Source organism: Rissa tridactyla, chromosome 7 (genome assembly GCF_028500815.1).
Source record: "Rissa tridactyla isolate bRisTri1 chromosome 7, bRisTri1.patW.cur.20221130, whole genome shotgun sequence".
Taxonomy (NCBI): Eukaryota; Metazoa; Chordata; class Aves; order Charadriiformes; family Laridae; genus Rissa; species Rissa tridactyla.
Genome location: NC_071472.1, coordinates 50,230,581 through 50,248,850, shown reverse-complemented (window position 1 = coordinate 50,248,850; position 18,270 = coordinate 50,230,581). Strand labels below are relative to the sequence as shown.

Below are 18,270 nucleotides of genomic sequence, written 5' to 3'. Positions count from 1 at the left end.
TATGGCATCTTAACACAGTTTAGGTAGTAATAAAATTGCTAGAATAATAATGACAACCTTCATTAGGGAAAAGTATACAGGTATATAGGACATTGTTACAGTAAAAATATTTTCTATCACCTATACTCCTTTACACAGGCTCTGCAAATTTATTTTGGAAAACAGTCAATTAATTGCTATTGTGTTAATGTGTTAAAATGACAAAATGAATGCAAACTTTAGAAAAAGGTGAAATTGTATCAAATTATCAATGAAATCACATAAAGAGATCACGCAGACTGATACAACAAATATAGAAAAAACCCTATCACTTCTCAAGAACATGACGTTAGAGGGGTTCTAAGCAATATCAGTGTTACAAACAGGCTACCAAAGCTTGCCGGAAAAAGCTGTTCCAAAAATTAGTTAACCTCAGGATTTGTCGATTCAGTTGTGATGCCTCGCTGTCCTTTAGTAAAGGCAATATAGCTTCCCGCAGGCAATCACTGCAGCGTTCTCTACTGGAATCTCTTTTCGGTAACTTGACTTCATGTGATGGAAGAAGGGAAATAGCTTATTTCCAGCTGCTGTGTATGAATTGATCCTCGTCTCAGGTGCCACGCCGCAACGTGCTGCATGTCCCTCTCGCCTGTTGAAACTGCATTACCATGAGCTCCATCTTTCTCTAATTACACAAAGAATTACATTACATCTGCCTTGTTCCATAGCTTTACAAGGCAGTTTCTTTCTATATTTACTCAGGACAAATGTTGCACATATTAGCAGCAGGTTTTCTGTAGTAATGATCCCTTTCTTTCTCTTTTATATTTTCCACATTAAAAAAAAAAATAAATTTCTTCTTCTTCCATCACATAATTCCCTTCCTAATGGGCATGGCAACAGAAAGAGCTTTCTATAATGAAAATAAAACCCTTCCACTCATCAGTGTACTTGATCTAACATACAACAAAAAAGTCTTCCATTTAATCCCTATTCCAGTTTTGATACTTACAGGTATTATCTAGGAAGTTATTTAAACAACATTGAACAAATTCATATTACAATTTAATGGAACTGGGCTGTGAAACTGTATGAGTTACTGCACAGTACACAGAAGCAGCCTAATAAAACCTCTACTGACCTCAACAGAACAATGCCCACCACCCACTGAAGCTAGACACAAAAAAAAAAAAAAAAAAGACAAAAGTGACAGAAAATGCCTTGCTAAATATAGCTAATTTGTTTTATTAAAGACTAAAATTGTTTTGGTTCTTGCAGCAACTAGAGAACACTGCTTCCTAGCAGCTAGAAAATGCTGCTTCCATACCTTGGAGGCCAAATCTCGCTGTCCTTACGCACATGAGTACCAACTGATAGAAAAAGTGACACATCCACACGTTGGAATTACATTCCCTGGGAAATCTAGTAACATTTAAACCTAGAGAAGCTTCAAGCCTTCTAGCACACGTTATGCAGATCAGTGAATTTAACAGCAATCACTAGATGAACTTCAGACAGCAGCTTATGTACTTCCAGTCAAAAGCAATTTGACTTTTACCATACAGTCATGTAGTCACCACTAGTTTACATAAAAGTAAAATGATGAATTAAAAAAAAAAATATCTGGTAATTATTCTGGCATGATTTGTCTGTTATCTTTAAAGTTTTGTTTCACAACCAAAAAAGCTCTGTTTTAATTTCAGTGTTTCAAAATTAGGTCAGGTGACTGGTTTCATTATACTATTCTGAAGTACAAATTAGTTTTCAAAACCGTAACCTTTCACTGTTTCTAAAAAAATATAATCACTAGCCTACATCTGTTACTGCACTGCAAATTCCCAGACTGGCTTTCCATTCTACTATGGCCACGCGAGTACCACTTTTCATTATTCTCATACGTTTCTTTATTCTTTAAACACCGCTGCTGCAGAAAAAGCTTTCATTAAGAATTTCACCATCTAGTCCCCTAGAACTCCTTGGCTCTTCGCATCAAAACTTTCCACAACGAAAGCTTGAAAACTCAACTCTAAGTAATTTTCTTACTCTCATTCGTAGTACTTAACAGATTTATTCAGTATCAGGAAAAGCAGAGTAAGATTTCTGAGAAAGTGACACTTCCCCCAAAATATGTGTGTAGCAGTGAAACACAAAGCAGCAGAGACGTTTTAAGTGTACCACAAATTGCAAAAAACATGGAAGCACTTAGTTTTAAATAAGAAAAACCTGTACTGATCTTAGACACATGTTACTAAATCTAATCTTTTAAATACAAGAGAGGACATTATTTGATACAGCACTAAAATATTCATGTTAATACCAAGAGATACAAACTTCAGTCTCGTACCTTCCTCAGCTATTTTGACCAAGTCTGTAAGTCTGGTAAAAAACATTCCATCTGATTCTCTCACCTCTCCATCCCGGTAGTCTCACAGGCATATAACAAAAATATTTTCAAAAAGTCATCAACTCAGCAGAAACCATTTTGCTACAGGTAACTGTAAAAAAGTTACAAGCCTCAGCCTGAATAACAACAAAAAAAAAGACATACCAAAAGAAAACCACATTGTTTGCTCACGTGTGGAAAGAAAAAAGATGGAAATGGTGTGATTGTGCCAAAAGAACCACTAGACAAGAGGCACTACAGCCACCTCTGTGTACAATGTGCAAGTAAACAACTAATTTTTTGAACAATGGAAATAGACAAAAGGTGAACTAACAGGCTTCAGTTCCTGTCCAACGTTACATCAGGCAGGCAGAACAGATGCAAAGAAGGGGAATACCACTCCTTTCAAAGGCTTCCCAGGAAGATTCTTGAAAAAGATCGAAACAGTATCTAAAGCGTTGATCCCTACAGCTTAGCACAGCCAGTATTTAAAAACTCCTTCTACTCTTCTGATTTCGGGGTCAGTAGTATTTTGTTTCTGTAATTGTGGTCCTTTCTGCACCGCGCAGAGCCCAGCTGTCAGAAGGCCTCGGGACAGGCTGGTCTTCGTCCCCGCACATGACAAGGTCATGGTCTGCGAGAGCCCGAGGCCAACAGTGCTCTGCTGGCCCTGGAGGCTGGAAACCACCGCAGGAGAACCATCGGTATCTTCTTTTTCTGCCTCTGCAGTGACAAATATCTCTATCCTCAGATGAAAATAACTATCTTTCGCTGCAAGGTGTGGTACTACTGTATAACAAGCCTTTCCTGCTTACAGGCAAATTTATATGATCATAACTAGCTGCACTGGTACAAAATAATTCTACAAGTTATAGAAGACAAATGTGTTAAGCAACCATGTTATGTCCTATCTATTTAAGCCAAAGTTATGTCCCTTTTGTCTTTGGCAAAAGTGATTCTTAAAGAAGCTAAACTTCATTAAAAGGCAAAATTGCAACTAAATGAATTATGTTGTCATATGATTACAAGCTTTGTAACACTGTTCAAAGGATACCTAATGGTAATAGCACATTAAAATAATCTTACTGTAAAGCAAGTACATTCTTTGCCTTATTCTTCATGTCTATCCTCATGTATATGTTTCCACCTGGCTTTTTAAAATGTTCTTCCCAGTCCTGTACACATTGTGCTTTTCAAGGGCAATCACATATATTTTTTATATTCTATTAACGTTTTATCAATTAAAGAGCTATGGTAAAAGATACTTAGCTTTAGGAAAACACTGTACAACAGCATACCTTTGGAAGACATTTAAGAACTTTTAATAAAAAGCCAATTTCATGCCAGTGAATTGCTATGCTGTTTACTTCTATAGTCTGTATGGATAGCTCAGGTAATGAATTAACTTAATATCTGGAATTCACTGATTATGAGGAGAAAAAACAATACTTTGTTCTCTGTCTACACATACTTCATTCTCTGTTCTATTACAGAAGATTACAAGCCTCAGTTTCTTCCATCAGATCCCCTTTTTAATTTAAAAAAAAATAAAAAATTGCTGTTGGCTTACAAGCCGGCTTCTTCTCTACTGTGTTATCCTTATTTATCGGTTCACTAGCTGATATTTGCTGTCGAGAGCGTTAGATATACAGACTCCTGTGAAGCTGCTCTAATTACCATCCCATGAATCAGTTGTCAAGTGCTGCTTGTAAGTGCCGAGGCCAGCGCTCCCCTCCAGGAGATCAAGTGCATCCACTTATCCTAACAACGGAGCAGAATGTACATACTACACACATGCACCACAAATAGCATTTATCACAGTGGCACCAACATACGAGACACTTCACAAAAACACACAGCAAGAAAAGCCCTAATTCAAAAGGTTTATTATCCAAAAAGCACTAGAGGAAGAACACGGGTGGTGGGGGGAAAAGGAGGAGACGGTGTTGCATTAATAATGCAGCAAGCAAGATGCTGGAACACAGTATTTAATACTGACTCATCACCAGACTGGACATCCTAACTTTAGCAGACAATACAGAAGTCTCATACCCGTGAAAAAGAGTCGCCAGCCCATTTTTAAAGTTCAGATCTGAGAATTTCAGACAGATTTCACACGCTCAAAGCAAAGTACTGTGGGCCCAATCTGCAGTTATGTTGAATTGTATAGTTCCAAACGTTGCTATTTCTTTTTAAAAGGTGTCAAAAGAAGCCCTTGGTTACAAGCCCTATAGAGAAAGTCTTCCCTTAAATATATTTAAGAATGTTCCATCTTATTGATAAGTACAAAATGATGACACACAAAAAGTTCAATCAGAAAAAAAATAATCTAGTATCAGCAAGTTATCTGGAAATTAATATAGCTTTCTGTATCAGAAAACCTGCATACTGCTCTTTTAGTATATTACACAGCATCTTTTTATTTAAAGAGATCGGAATACATAAAAATTATCACCAAAGAAATAAGCTTCCAAAACAAAATAGAACACATCTACTGGATTTCAAACTGTTCTCAGTATAATCTGAAAGTGAAACACGGCTACAGTTACTTACGCTACTAAGAGATAAATATGGAAAAAGACAGGGATGGGAACAAAGCTTTAATATAAAATGAGTATCCACATAAAAGCTACTTAAAGTTTTGTTGGTTTTTGTTCAGTTGTGTTTTTCCCCCCAAACAAATGAAAATATAACATTAAAAACAGATAGATGGCTGTAGGGAGATCTACCACTCTATAAATGTGCTTTGCACATTCATTTAAAAAACCCAAACTAGTATAAAGATTAATTAATTGTTCCTAACATTTTACTTAGAATTGAAAGATCAAAACAACGATAATTATGATTAAGACATGTTTCTAGGCGCAGAAAGCAGTAACTCTCATCAGAAAATATAAAAAAAGTCTACCAAGCATTTATAGGTGACACAATAAGATTATCCGAATTGAGACCCCGTTACACGGAACTTTGCTTTCAAGCATTTTCAGGATATTCATTCATGTAATTTTATGATGTTTTTCTTGTACAATGAATACAAATGCAGATACATGGACTCCTGCCATCCCTTCCTATTTGCACTCATACTTAACCATGGGTCAAGGCAAGCCAGTTCCACTCTCCGGTTCGTACAGTATCATACCCTAAACTTGTCACTAGCTGGGTACTGCCAGAAAGAGACTTCTCTGTGCAGCCTCTACAACAACGATCCACCTGATTCCTAAAGTTTATCGTAGCTCTGTCAGCAGAAAAGATGCAGCAGAATGCCTGTGATGCAGGGCACAGGAAGAGACCCCGTTATTGAGCGAGCCGACAATTCTATGTTAAATAAATGAAGATCAAAACATTCATTTCAATATAGTAAGAAGCCATCCTACTGAGGGGCAATGCAGATTCCTCACCAGTTTTGCACATTGCTATTGTCTGCAACTTGGGGTGAACATTGTGAGTAACCTCATTGTATTCAGCAATCGCATACCACAGTTCATGGCAGGCAAAACTCCTGATCCAACACAGAATGAAAAGTTGTTTCCTCTCACGGGCTGTATGGGGGAAGAATCTGAAAATACAAATTTTCTTGACAATCCTGTACATCAACAAGAGGAAAACTGAAGACTAGGTTTTATCAACATATTGGTATTATCCTAGCAGATACTACAAGAACAGTACCATCAGTTCAAGGAGAAAAGTAAAAGGGAAGGGGAATCCTTCAAAATATTAAAATGCTTAGCAAACTCCAAATTACTCTTCAGTTTTGGCAGCAGATGGCTCTTCCCCCATTCTGCATTCCCAGCAGTACGTAACATGTTTCTACTATTGTGTTTTCTGCCCATAACAAGATTACTCATTCTCGTCATCAGAAGAGACTTTCTGGATTTGGGTTTTGCTTTTTTTTTTTAAATTTCCAAATGCATGAAGCTAAACGAAGCCATACAACAGCCCACAACCTACCTCCACGTACCGCAGCCTGTCGTACCACGCTGCTTCGTTCCATGGCATGTGGCAGGCCTGGCGCTGAAGTGTAAAATATCGCACAAGCTGGCTTTTCAGCTGTGGCACGCTTTTACAGAGAGAGTAGAGCGCGACACGTTTTCCACTTCACCGAGACATACCACATGCTACAAAACATAGCTGTCCCATCATATTTGGAGTTAGTTAATATAGGAAGATTAGCGGCATCTCAAGAGATTTGTTTATCTACAAGGTTTACTTGAGTGTAGCTCTCACTGAGGAAAAGTACATCTGGAGCTCCACTTTTCAGATCAGAATCATTTTTTCTGGTATATTCTGAACTAGATTTTGTTCTTGTGTGTAACCGAACAGTCCTTTTATACAGAATTATGAACCTGCACCAGCTATCTTTGATCATATGAACATACGCTTAACTGGAAAAGTTTCTGTGAATCCTGGAGAGCGTGAGCCAAGATTAACTTCTGAGTAGAATAAAACTGCATTTCTGTCATACCTCTATCAAAGATTAATACGTCTATGATCAGCTGATTAAGCTTACAATCTGGTAGATATATTTCCTCCAAAAATATAGAATGAAATAAATATAAGAACTGTCTTGTCCTTCTTCTTGCTGTAAAACAAAGCAGAACTCACCACTGAAATACACACATGCAATTTGTATTGTAATAAGTGCCACACGGATCTCCAAGATCATACAAGCTGGGCCAAAACCAAAAATATATAAACTTTTTGCGTATCAAGAGACAGACACGTGTCACAGCTTAACAGAAAAATATCATATTTCTGGGAGCACAAGTCTGAGAGAAAATTGATACTGAAATATCCCAGCTCCAGCCAAATTTCACCAAGCACATGCGGAACCCTGAGAGAGCATTTTGTGGAGCCACTTACAGCTCTGCAGTCACAGCTAGCCCGAGGTTTTATAAACTGTCAATATGTGTAAAACTCCAAATACCAAAGTTTTTTTCTTCATTCAAGGCATTATTTATTGACAGCACTTTCTGATCAACAGCATATCAGAAGACAGAACAGTTAATACAGATGTCCGTTGATTATTCCAGCATATGCACACTAACTCTGCATACTTGAGGCATTATTTGTCACATTATAAACAAAGCCAGAATTCTACCAAAAGCAAAAAACAATCTGAACTGAGAGTCAACAGAACTCATTCTTCTGAAGTGCACTATAAAGCTTCTTCAAAAACACAAACCAAATCTTTGCGGAGCTACCGTGTCCCGTTCCTCTGCAGCCTGTGTATATTAAAGGGCCCAGCTTGTGTGTGGCTGAATACTCAATAATCAATATTTAAAAGGTGTTTTTACCTGCAACTGCTAACATGGCAAAAGTATTATGAAGGACCAAATATTTTATCCTGTTGATTCTTGTAACAAATCTCTTTAGGTTTCTGATTTTTTTTTTTTCTTTTCTGTGCTCTGCCTTATGATTCATGGCTCTGACAGGCCTGCTGGCATCTTCTCATCTTGCATGTAATCACCTCCAACAAAGGACAAATTAAGCCAGCAGCCCGCCCTGTCATCCCAACCCCCACGCAAACGCACTCTTTGGATTCAACATGAAAGACAAAACCCTGTACCAACCTGTTTTATCTGAAATAGGTTTGCCACTGATGTCATTAAGAACATCAACAGAAACTAATGGGGTTGTGCAACACTTCACCTCCACATTACGCAGCCTCGCTGCCTCAGACTGCACGACAGCAAGACATCTTTCAGTTGCTTGCCAGTCTACTAAAACCTAATTGTTTATATGCTAGTATATGGCTCGAATTACAATTTTTGAGAAGCTTGAAAACAATTCCAAGAAAGAACCAGAGGGTTTTAGAGTGCAGATGACTGAAGTTGAACGCTCTTACAGTTAAGACACTTGAAAAGCGCTGTGAGAGCAAAGCGCCTCTGTGAGGTTCTGGTCACATCAGGTAGGTCCAAACTTTCACAAGTGCCTGTTAATTTTACATTCTTACGTCTTACTTGATTAATTTATGACTTGCCATAGCAGACCATGATCTTCAGACGTGCAGAATTTGCACTGTAACTGAACTGACTGAAAGCTGGCCTGAACACATGAAATAGTACCTGAAAATAATTACTCTGAACAAGGAGCCCAGTGAAAGGCAAACCCAATAGTCTGCTTTTGTTTAACCTGACCTGAAGGCTGAGAATCTATATGAATTGCTTAACATTAAAAAACAAACAAAAAAAAGTGTTAGCTTATGTTATAGTCTTTCTCCCACCCAGTGAAGCCCCAAATACAGCTACCTCCTTTACTGGACCACTTTTCACAAAGTTTGGAGGGATTTCATCGTTAAATGCAGCCGATATTTCCAGGAGGAATTACAATTGCTACGGGAAGGCACACAGAAATACTGCATTCTCACCACAGAGACACTCACCTAGTGCAGCCGATGCTGAAATGCGAGACATGGTCCTTCAAATTATGTAGGCAAAATTGATTAAGACTTTTAGTCTTATTTTATTAATGCTTCATCTTTAAAATGAGATCATTATACTGTACAAATATTCTATTCATAATTTAAAACACAATTAATTTCATAAAGAACTTTGTGAGCAACCATCCAAAAATGTGGTAACAGGTCTCCTCAGGTGATATTCTAAACATATTACCTAGTCAGAATTTAAAGAAAGAAGGGATTAAGCAAGATCTTTTTTTAAAAACATGCTTTACAGCTTTTTCACAAAGGAGCCTTCTAAATTTCTGTTTTGAAGCACTGGAGGAAAATTTATTTTATTATACATTTTAAATTATTTGTGGTTTTAAAATTTTAAAGCTACCAAAATGTATTCATTCTGCTTCAATCAACAGATCAGAACTAGAGAAAAAGAATAATTATATCAGATTTTTCAAATGGATTCCACTTATTTTTTCCACACTTTAGAGATTTAAAAGAACCTAATCCATACATGAATGCTGGAGCTCAAACTCCCTTGACTGTTCCTCCGTACATTAAATATTATTGAAGGAAAGAAAGAGAAGAAAAAGGACAGGAAGGATTCCAGAGAGACCACTGTAAGACAGAAAATGGCATTTAGCAACAGATGCAAAGTTCAAATGCCGTCAAGTTGTAGTGAATGACTTGAGTGGCAGCAATTGTGTGACAATACAGATAGCAGGGCTCTAAGTTAATGCACTTTGCAATTAGCTGCTCAAACTATGAGTGACAGCTGTTATTCAGGAAAAAACATATTAAATAACATCATCTTTGAATTGATTGAGAACTCAACATCTGATGGTGTTAGTACCCTCAGAAGAAGAGAATGACTTAAATCATCCTGAAATTTCTAACTATTTTGCAACGTACTTTAAATCCTACTTATACTATAAAACATAGAAATAACCCTAAAACTTACAAGAAAAGAAAATATAATCCTCAACTGTTCTCTGAGTCTATGTCACATTGATTTATAACAGTTATTTCTAAGACAGACAAAAACACACAGATGCAAACAATTACTCTATTTTTGTAGGCAACAAGTGAGGTGGGTGGTAACTGAGAAATTTTGAAAAATCCTGTCACAATATTCCGTTTTTTCTTAAGTAACCCTCATCACACAACAAACGCTCGCCACATCAGAGACTTTCCAGGGCCTGAAGGGCCGCTTTGATTCCAGACCGCTGCAGGCATTAGCGGGGACGTAATTAGGGTAAAAAGTTCAACCACAGTTCCATGTCTAGAGTGCTGCCAGAAATAAATTTCCTCTCATTCACTGGTTTCTACTGTACCCTCCCTGAGAAACATATTGAAAACACATTTATCTTTGTAGAGTTTGTTCCTCTTCTAATTAACTTTATAGCGTTTACAGTATTTAATAATTTAAAGTGGAATTTAAAGTGGCCCTGGAACCAGCAGCTTTGCCTGTAATGGCGCTGTGCATTATCTTTTCCCTGTAGTGCTTCTTCTGACAAGTTTCTGGGGGAAGGTATGTGCTCCAGCTGGGTTTATCTGCCGCCGCGTTTAGCAAACGGCTACTTCCTTCCCTCCATCTCCTCCCCGGCTCCTTCCACGCACGGGGGGTTGGAACAGCGGTAAAATGAAACTACGCCTCCGCTTGGAAATCTGCTCTCCCAAACCTCCATGCTATCCCAAACATCGCCCAGAAAAGGGCTTATCTTTTTACAGCTTAATAAATCAAAACTTTAGAAGGTCAAAACTACCCACAGTTCTCACCAACTGGTCAAAGTTTCACCCCAAATACTAATTTTCTTCCTTCCAGTTTTGATCCAAGATTAACAGTTTATTATAGTTCAGAGGTTATTTCTTACTACAGTTCCCTCAGACAAACATTTGGTGTATCAGGAGAACACCAGATCTTTCCTATCCTCGGTATTTACAAATGGAACCACTACCTTAGTCCATTAAAGCCGCACCTCCCAGCATTTTAATCTGTTAGAAAATTCACAGAATTACCAGTAAACATTACTTCAACCTTGCAAAAATAGCTGAAGTACATTAATATAATTATAGAAGCAAGTTATAAGAAAAAAAATCTGGGATCTGAAGAGCTCTTTTTAAAACGAAGAACGTTGCTATCTTTAGCACGTAACATAACAAATCACATCCAACATCACTGCAAGGAATTTAAACTACTTTATTCAGTGCTTGCGTCTCTCTGGGTCTTAAAAGCTGCCACACAACCTGTTAAGACTAAACTGATTTTTTCCCCTACAGTCACCAGAGATGATAATGTTTTTCATCTGCTAGAACGGAAGGAAATCTTTGCAAGGCAGTTGATAGGACGGCACACTTTGCAGTTAATGGTGCTTTACAGTTTTTCAACAGTGCAAGGGACTCAATCCCTCACAGATAACAGAAACGAGAGTGCTTTACCCAACTTAAAAGCTTCTACTACACTTTTAGAATAAAACCTATTAAGTTCGCTTTCTAGAAATTTCAACTTATAAATCCTTGACAGTCTGCAAAAAATAAGGCCGGGGAGAAAAAATATGACCAAATTTTGCAGAGTCTTCAATAAAAGACCACAAATATGTAACGAACTTCATGAAATCTACTTCATGGTGTCCGATACAATTGAAAATCATAACCATCTGTACAACCCATTTTTATGTGTGATTTGAAAAAAAACATGCCATATTTTATCTTGAGCGGCTACACCCTTTACACACTCAATTGCATGATTCAGGCTCTGGCACGGCTGGGTGAGTCCACGGCGTAACCACGGCATTTGCAATGGCATTCCAGTAAAAATATTCCAGGGAGAGTTCCTCTGAGCAGTGTGAGAACTGTGAACAAGAACTTCATTCATCATAGCTAATTTCCTTCTCTTGGGTGATCCTTCCAGAAAGCTTTGCTGTTTGTCTCTGACAAATCATTTCACAGCTAGCTAATTTTAAACGTTAAAAGCCACAGACACTTAGGACTGGACACTGGATTTCAGCATTAACCAGTTCCTTTGCCAGATAAGGAACAGGGTCATGTGATTTGGAAATATTAATGTGAGAAAATATTAACGCTTTAATTGCATTGTTTCTCTTCTTACTCATGTAAAGCTGCTTTCTACCTAAATCCTACCACTCCCATAAACACATTCCTGAGTTAAACATATGCTAAGGTTAGTAGGTTTTAATCTACAGTAGCCACGTTAATAAAGCATGCTTCCTGAAAATCTGCTGCCAATTGATTTGTCTTGTAAACTGATCAGCAGGGGAAAAAAATGCTGGCTAGCCAAAGCTGTACATTTTGTTTGCTCCATCCACTCCTCCTCCTTTAACTTGTCCTTATTTCCTTCCTCCTCCCATGATTAAAAAAGATTACCTCTTCTTTCTCATGCCCTCAAATGACCCCCATCCAATTCAAGTCATCCAAAATTTTCCATCACTTGACATCATTAAATTAATATGTCTTTCTAAAAATATATGCTAGAAACCTAACACATGCTTCAGGCTGGCTCCATAGGTTACTGCCTGAGGTCCTTTAGTCTCCATAACACAGAAGACTAGAAAGTCTGCTGCCTTCAAACTCTTACTTTTTAATCTTCTGTAACTGATCTTTCAATTAGCTATACGTGTATAGTTACCTGATTATCATATGTGCCTGCATAAGATTTTGGCATAAATTCCTAATCTTTTATCCATCCGTATTTGGCTGTTTGGACAAAGAACAAGTACATCAAAGTGTCGAATACTTTTTGTAAGGATGGCTTAGAGATCCAGGTTGCGTTTCAAGGAAATCTTCAAGATTCCTTTTCCCCCCATCTCCTTCTGAATGATTCATTAACAGAAGATGAAATATTGCTATCCAGAAACATGGCTGTTGGGACAAATCACTTCTAGCATTTCTACCTTCTTTGTTTTGCTCTGTTAAAAGAGGGATGGGCAAGAGAATAAAGCATAATAGCAAGCGAGTGAGACCGCAGTTCCTGGCTAAGCAGCTTCAGCAGCAAAGCTAACCTAGAGAAATCCCGTTCTCTGTTCTCATGCTACAATGGACTACAATATTCTCAGTTGCACCCTGCCATTTTGCATGCAATTGTTCGTAAACCAGTTGACTGGTTGACTGAAATAATCCATATCATTAAAAAATAAAATTGGAGCGTTATTTTTTACTTGGATTATTTCTGTTGTCTCCTTTACCGTACGGTTCCCTAACCAGCTGAAGAAAGCAGCAGGCAGGGGCAGCAGCACAAGCCGACAAGGCGAGCAGGAGTTCAGCTGTCTTTGCTGCTGGTCATTGAGTCACGCAACCACCGCCTAAAGCCCGCCCTGCTCTAAGGCCACAGCTGTACCGATACAGTCCTTTAGCTAGACTGGTATGCATTTCAGCACAAGAATTTTTTCGCCTATGTATCATAAACTACTTAGCTAATAAGGGAAACAAATAGAAAAGAAGAAAATCTTTAGAGTAGAAACGAAGTTTGGTTACTCATAATCAAGCATGATGGGGTAAACATTTGAGTCATCAGAACACTTGGCATTTGAGGAAAGGTAGATACTGGGGTTTAAAGTATTTAAAACCTTCTGTACTCAGGTGGTTTCAAATGTAAGACAGTACAGTTACTCATCTCTGCCTTCCCCGCCCCCATCTCCCTTTCTCTGCACCTACACACACTGTGGTTTCTCCTGCTGGCATGGTCACTTCTGTTTCGTTTGCTTTCTTGTTACCTACACCATCTACTGAAGGGCAGATCTGCAGGCCCTCTCAAAACCTTGATTTCCGCCTCAATAATCTAAACAAAAACAAAATTATAGTGGTCAATTTCCCCTTAAAACATCTCCATTATCTGAAATGAAGCACTTACTTAAATTAAAGATATCAGTACATTTACATTTGACCAGAACAAAAAGCATGTCTAATGTATTTACACCTCTCTGAGGTATCTGAAGGCGTTCTACAGATCCAGCATGTTCCAAACTATGGTTTCAACCACCCATATGGGGAAAACAGGAATATATTTCCATTCAACATAGTTGGTCTTATCCATTTATTTTTAAACTGAGTAGCTCTGAACAGCACACATTGACGAGTTCTGCCATGCAGTTTTGCAGTCACCACTACCGCTTCTTTCTTTTTGGGGGGGTGGGGGGAGGGCAGGGGAATCCTCCATTCAATTTACAGATTACTAATCTTGATGTTTCACCACCTAGAAAATTCATTAATATGGACCGAAAACCATAAATCCTTTCTGTGTGTTTATACAGATTTGTTTATCTCACCACCAAGAACAAAGTAAGTATGCCTCTACAAAACTCCACGAAAAACAAAATTTATGCAGATGGTCTCTCCTTTTTGGGTTTTACTTTAATTTGCAAATCTTGTAATCTAAGACTGAAGTTAACCGAACCAACATCTAAACCAGTACAGTAGTATCAGCCAAAAAACACAATCTGTTTCCCATTTATGTATCAAGACTGCATCCTTTCTGGGGGCTGAGAAAACTATTGTTTTGAAAAGATTATATAGTGAAACCATGCTAGACATTTCTGTCATTTTACTAGATGGAAAAACTGACTTTTCAAATACAAAAACGTGCATACTGAAAGCTAGTCAGAAACTCAGATATAAGGCAAAAGTTTAGAAAACACAAATTTCATCATCCCTGGTAAAATCCTCATTGTGGGGAATACAAGGATTGAGGTAAGCAGCAAATCTCTCTCTCTCTCTCTAGTATTTTTATATAAAGCAGGTGTCAGAAATTAATTTCAAAGTGCAAAGTTTAAAATTTTAGATACACTAAAATAAATTTTTATAAGCAGGTTCTCAACCATGACTTTCGCAAACAAATTAAGATTTAAAATTAATAAATATTAAACTGAAGGTTTAAGACCTTAATCTGATATTCAAAGGAATGTATGTTTTATCAGCATATATTATATCAATTACTACTGTATTACGTTACATTACAAAAGAGATGCAATCCACACACCAAGTTATGCAGAAGTTGATTTCTAAGTGAATACGTTTTTAGATCTGTGGAAGACATACTAAAATTTAACAAGGTGGTTTTATACTTGTCAAAAATCTGTAATTCAGTAAAACGTAAGGGGATCTCCTGGGTAAACTACTGCATTTTGAAGTCACCAGAGATCTTTCACTGTGTAAATGACAAAAAAAATTCATGAATGACACATAAATCTAAACATTTCTTTCAGGCAAACATTATTTTGCATAAAGTACTTTTATACCCATCTTTGTTTCATAATGAAGGAAAGAAGTCCAAGCATATTATCACAGACAAAATTATTCATTAATTTCTTTCCTTAAAAGTACATGGTACATTAGAGGGATAGCGAAAAGTACTGAAGTTACTTCATATAAGTGATATTTTTGAAATTATTAATTCATCACTATTTGAAAATTTTTTGGATTCCAGATTTACAAATGTTGTACATTAAAAAGAATACTTTTTTATCATATTTCCCTCATTATGGTGAATTTACTTTACAGCTAAAGGAAAAGAGAAGAATTTCCTGACGGTAACCACTAATGCAGACTGGTGGTCAGAACCAGGAAATCCCAGCTCCTAACCTGAACATGTCAATATCTCATTGATATAGTCCTAAAAGACAAAATACTATTAAATGACAGTGCAGTGGATCTAGATGAAAACTATATTCTATCAGATTTGTATTACTTTACTGGTTTAGCATATTTAACTCTTAAAACTTGCTCATGTAATTTTCATACATGCTTAATTCAAATTTCTCAAAGATTTTTTTATGCATTTGAATATACGTATTAGTCCATAAAATCATGAAACATATCAACACATTTGTAAGTATAATCACTCATCTATGTGTAGTAAACTAAAACTGTTCACACACAGTATTAATAACTCTAACACGTATGTTTTCTTAAGGTCAAAAATAGCATGTGCCAATTTACAGCAACTCCTAAACTGTAAAGAAGAGTTAATAACCTACTGAGGTTTTGTCATAAGTCAGGTGTAAAATGCATTTCTTTTTCACCTTCCATCAAAAAAATTAATGGCTTCAAAGCACTTTCTAGGAGAGCTACTGAAAATGGATTTTATATAAAGGATTGCCACGGAGAAGTTAAATTAGAGTATTGCCTCCAGACACGGCAAGGTTCAAAAATATTCTTCCACCATAAGTCGTGATGCCAGCCACCAACTCTTCCAAAATGTTAACCATGTCCCTTATTTATTAATAACAGCTAAGCAACAAAAACTTATTTGAAAGTGTCAAAATTTCCAGGGATGTTCCAAGAAAAGAGTAACAATAGCGGCAAATTTGAGCAGAGCAACCAGAAGTCCAAAATTTTGAAGTAATGCTAGGGAAAATCCAAACGATGATCAAGGCTGAAGAAGTCAAACGTTTTTTCCCTAGAATCACTCTCCTTGGTAAATGATTCTGAAAGATTTTAGATAATAACCTGGGTAAAACTTGAATGGGAGCAAGTCGGAGGACTGTTGGAAGTAGCCAAATCACTTCAGGAGGTCACAGGTTTCTCCTTTAAAAAAAGTGACCACCTGGTGTCCTAGAGAAGAGGAGGATAAGGGCCGGGGGACTGTGCTGGCAGAATTATTTTGGATGTTGGCCCCATTGTCATAACCATGTCCGATATAATTCAGTTTATACAAAAGACAGACAATGTAGATTAATGTATCAGCATCACAGATTGTGTGCTGGAAGACTTGGATTTCACTTTTGGATCTGCTTTGGACTAGTTGCCTTTGAGAAAAATCATTCAGTCTTTTAGACACTCCGTTTACCTTGCTGTTAAATGGGAAATATTTTAGCGTCAGTGCTACATCATTTCACTGATTATTTTACCTGCCATTGCATTAGACAGAACAGGCCTCCTGTTCCCTGCAGAGTTTCAGTAATGTGCTGACAGCTGCAGTATTTCATGCCATAGCCAGCATAATCTCCAAAGTAGGTGAGGAGATGACTGTAGTGAAAATATCAAGTGCTTCGGAATAAATCCTCTAGAATAAATGTAGTATTTTCTTCAGATATATGATTAAACAAGGTGTTTTATCTGTCCACAACCATTAAGATATACAGGAAATGATGTTAAGCACAAAACCTCAAGTTAAGAACAGAACTAAAATTGTAATTCAGGTTCAGAGGCCACTCGTGACACAGCAATTTTAATGTTCTACACAAATTCTTTATGCATAACAACCATTATAGAAATGTAATCAAATGATCTATGAATGTAACAGAAGAAAAAATAACTGTGACACTTGAGCCAATTTAAAAGGAGCGTGACTCCCGTTGAGGGCAAACTATCAAAGAACTCTTAGTCTGAAAGCTATTGACAAAATAGGTAATTTGCAAGGACTTTTTCCGAAATAACTTGCAATGAACAGTAAATGTAGAAAAACGTTTCAGAATTTTCTGTTGAAGGTCTACCACCATGTGGAAAATGGTTCTTTATGAAATGGATAAAACAAGAGCCTGTAGCGGTGTCTACTTTTTTTAATGACACACTCGTCTTCTGGTCACAGCGGAAAGCCTGATTTAAAATCTTCTATTTGCAGATATTTAACTACTGGTATGTAGTAACACAAACCTATCCATTCATTTTGAAAACATACCAATAATCTTTGAAGTCTTGCCCATTAACTGAAGAACTGAGGAATACAATCACACAGTGAATATAACAACCCTTATAGTTTGTTAATTTCTCAGATATCTCAGCTTCTAAAGCAAAGGCATAAAGGGAAGTTTTTCCTTCCAACATATCCTTTAATTAAAAATATATTTTTAATATCAGAAAAGGCTAATGACAAAATTGTGACTACACCAAGAACAACATATATATATATATATATAAATATAAATACAATGTTTGGATTACGACAAGAAAAGTCATACAAGAGCAGTATTTGCATCACCGGTTACATGCACTCGTATTTACAAAAAGTTATTCACGAGATTACATACACTTGCAGGAGGGGGAAGGCGAAAAGACACTATAAGCAGCTTTGCAAGCTGTAAACACATCAATAGAAAGACATTTCACTTCTCTACCCTACATGGGTTTTGTTTTAAACATTTAAGACAGGTAACATTAATACTGTAGTTTATCACAGTAATCATACATACAGAGCAATTTACAGAGACTTGACAGTCTTCCTCCACACCCACAGTGATTAAATTCTTAATTGAAAAAGGTGTGGCACAGAATTAGTCTTACTGCTGTAAGAAGATTTACTTCAACTCTTTAGCCTTTGAATCTCTGTGTAGAGGATTACCCCTGAAAAGCAAATATTTTCCTGTAGGTATAGATATAAATCCCCTGCATTGCCTGAATCAACTTATCTAACGCAGACATAAAATATCTTAAGACCTTCTTTTATAAGAGGAGTGATACAACAATACTGTCCAGAGAGCACAAAACAAGACTGTTAACCTATTTTTCTAACTCAAAGAAGTAGATTTAACATGTATTTCGCAGTAAGTAGCTGTAACAA

At 37.0% G+C, this 18,270-nt stretch overlaps 1 protein-coding gene across 20 annotated transcripts in view; it reads right to left on the bottom strand.

Annotated features, from left to right (window-relative positions):
* Positions 1-18,270, bottom strand: part of BCAS3 (BCAS3 microtubule associated cell migration factor) — a 364,218-nt gene that overhangs the window by 318,390 nt on the left and 27,558 nt on the right. The gene's annotated exons all lie outside the window — the stretch shown is intronic.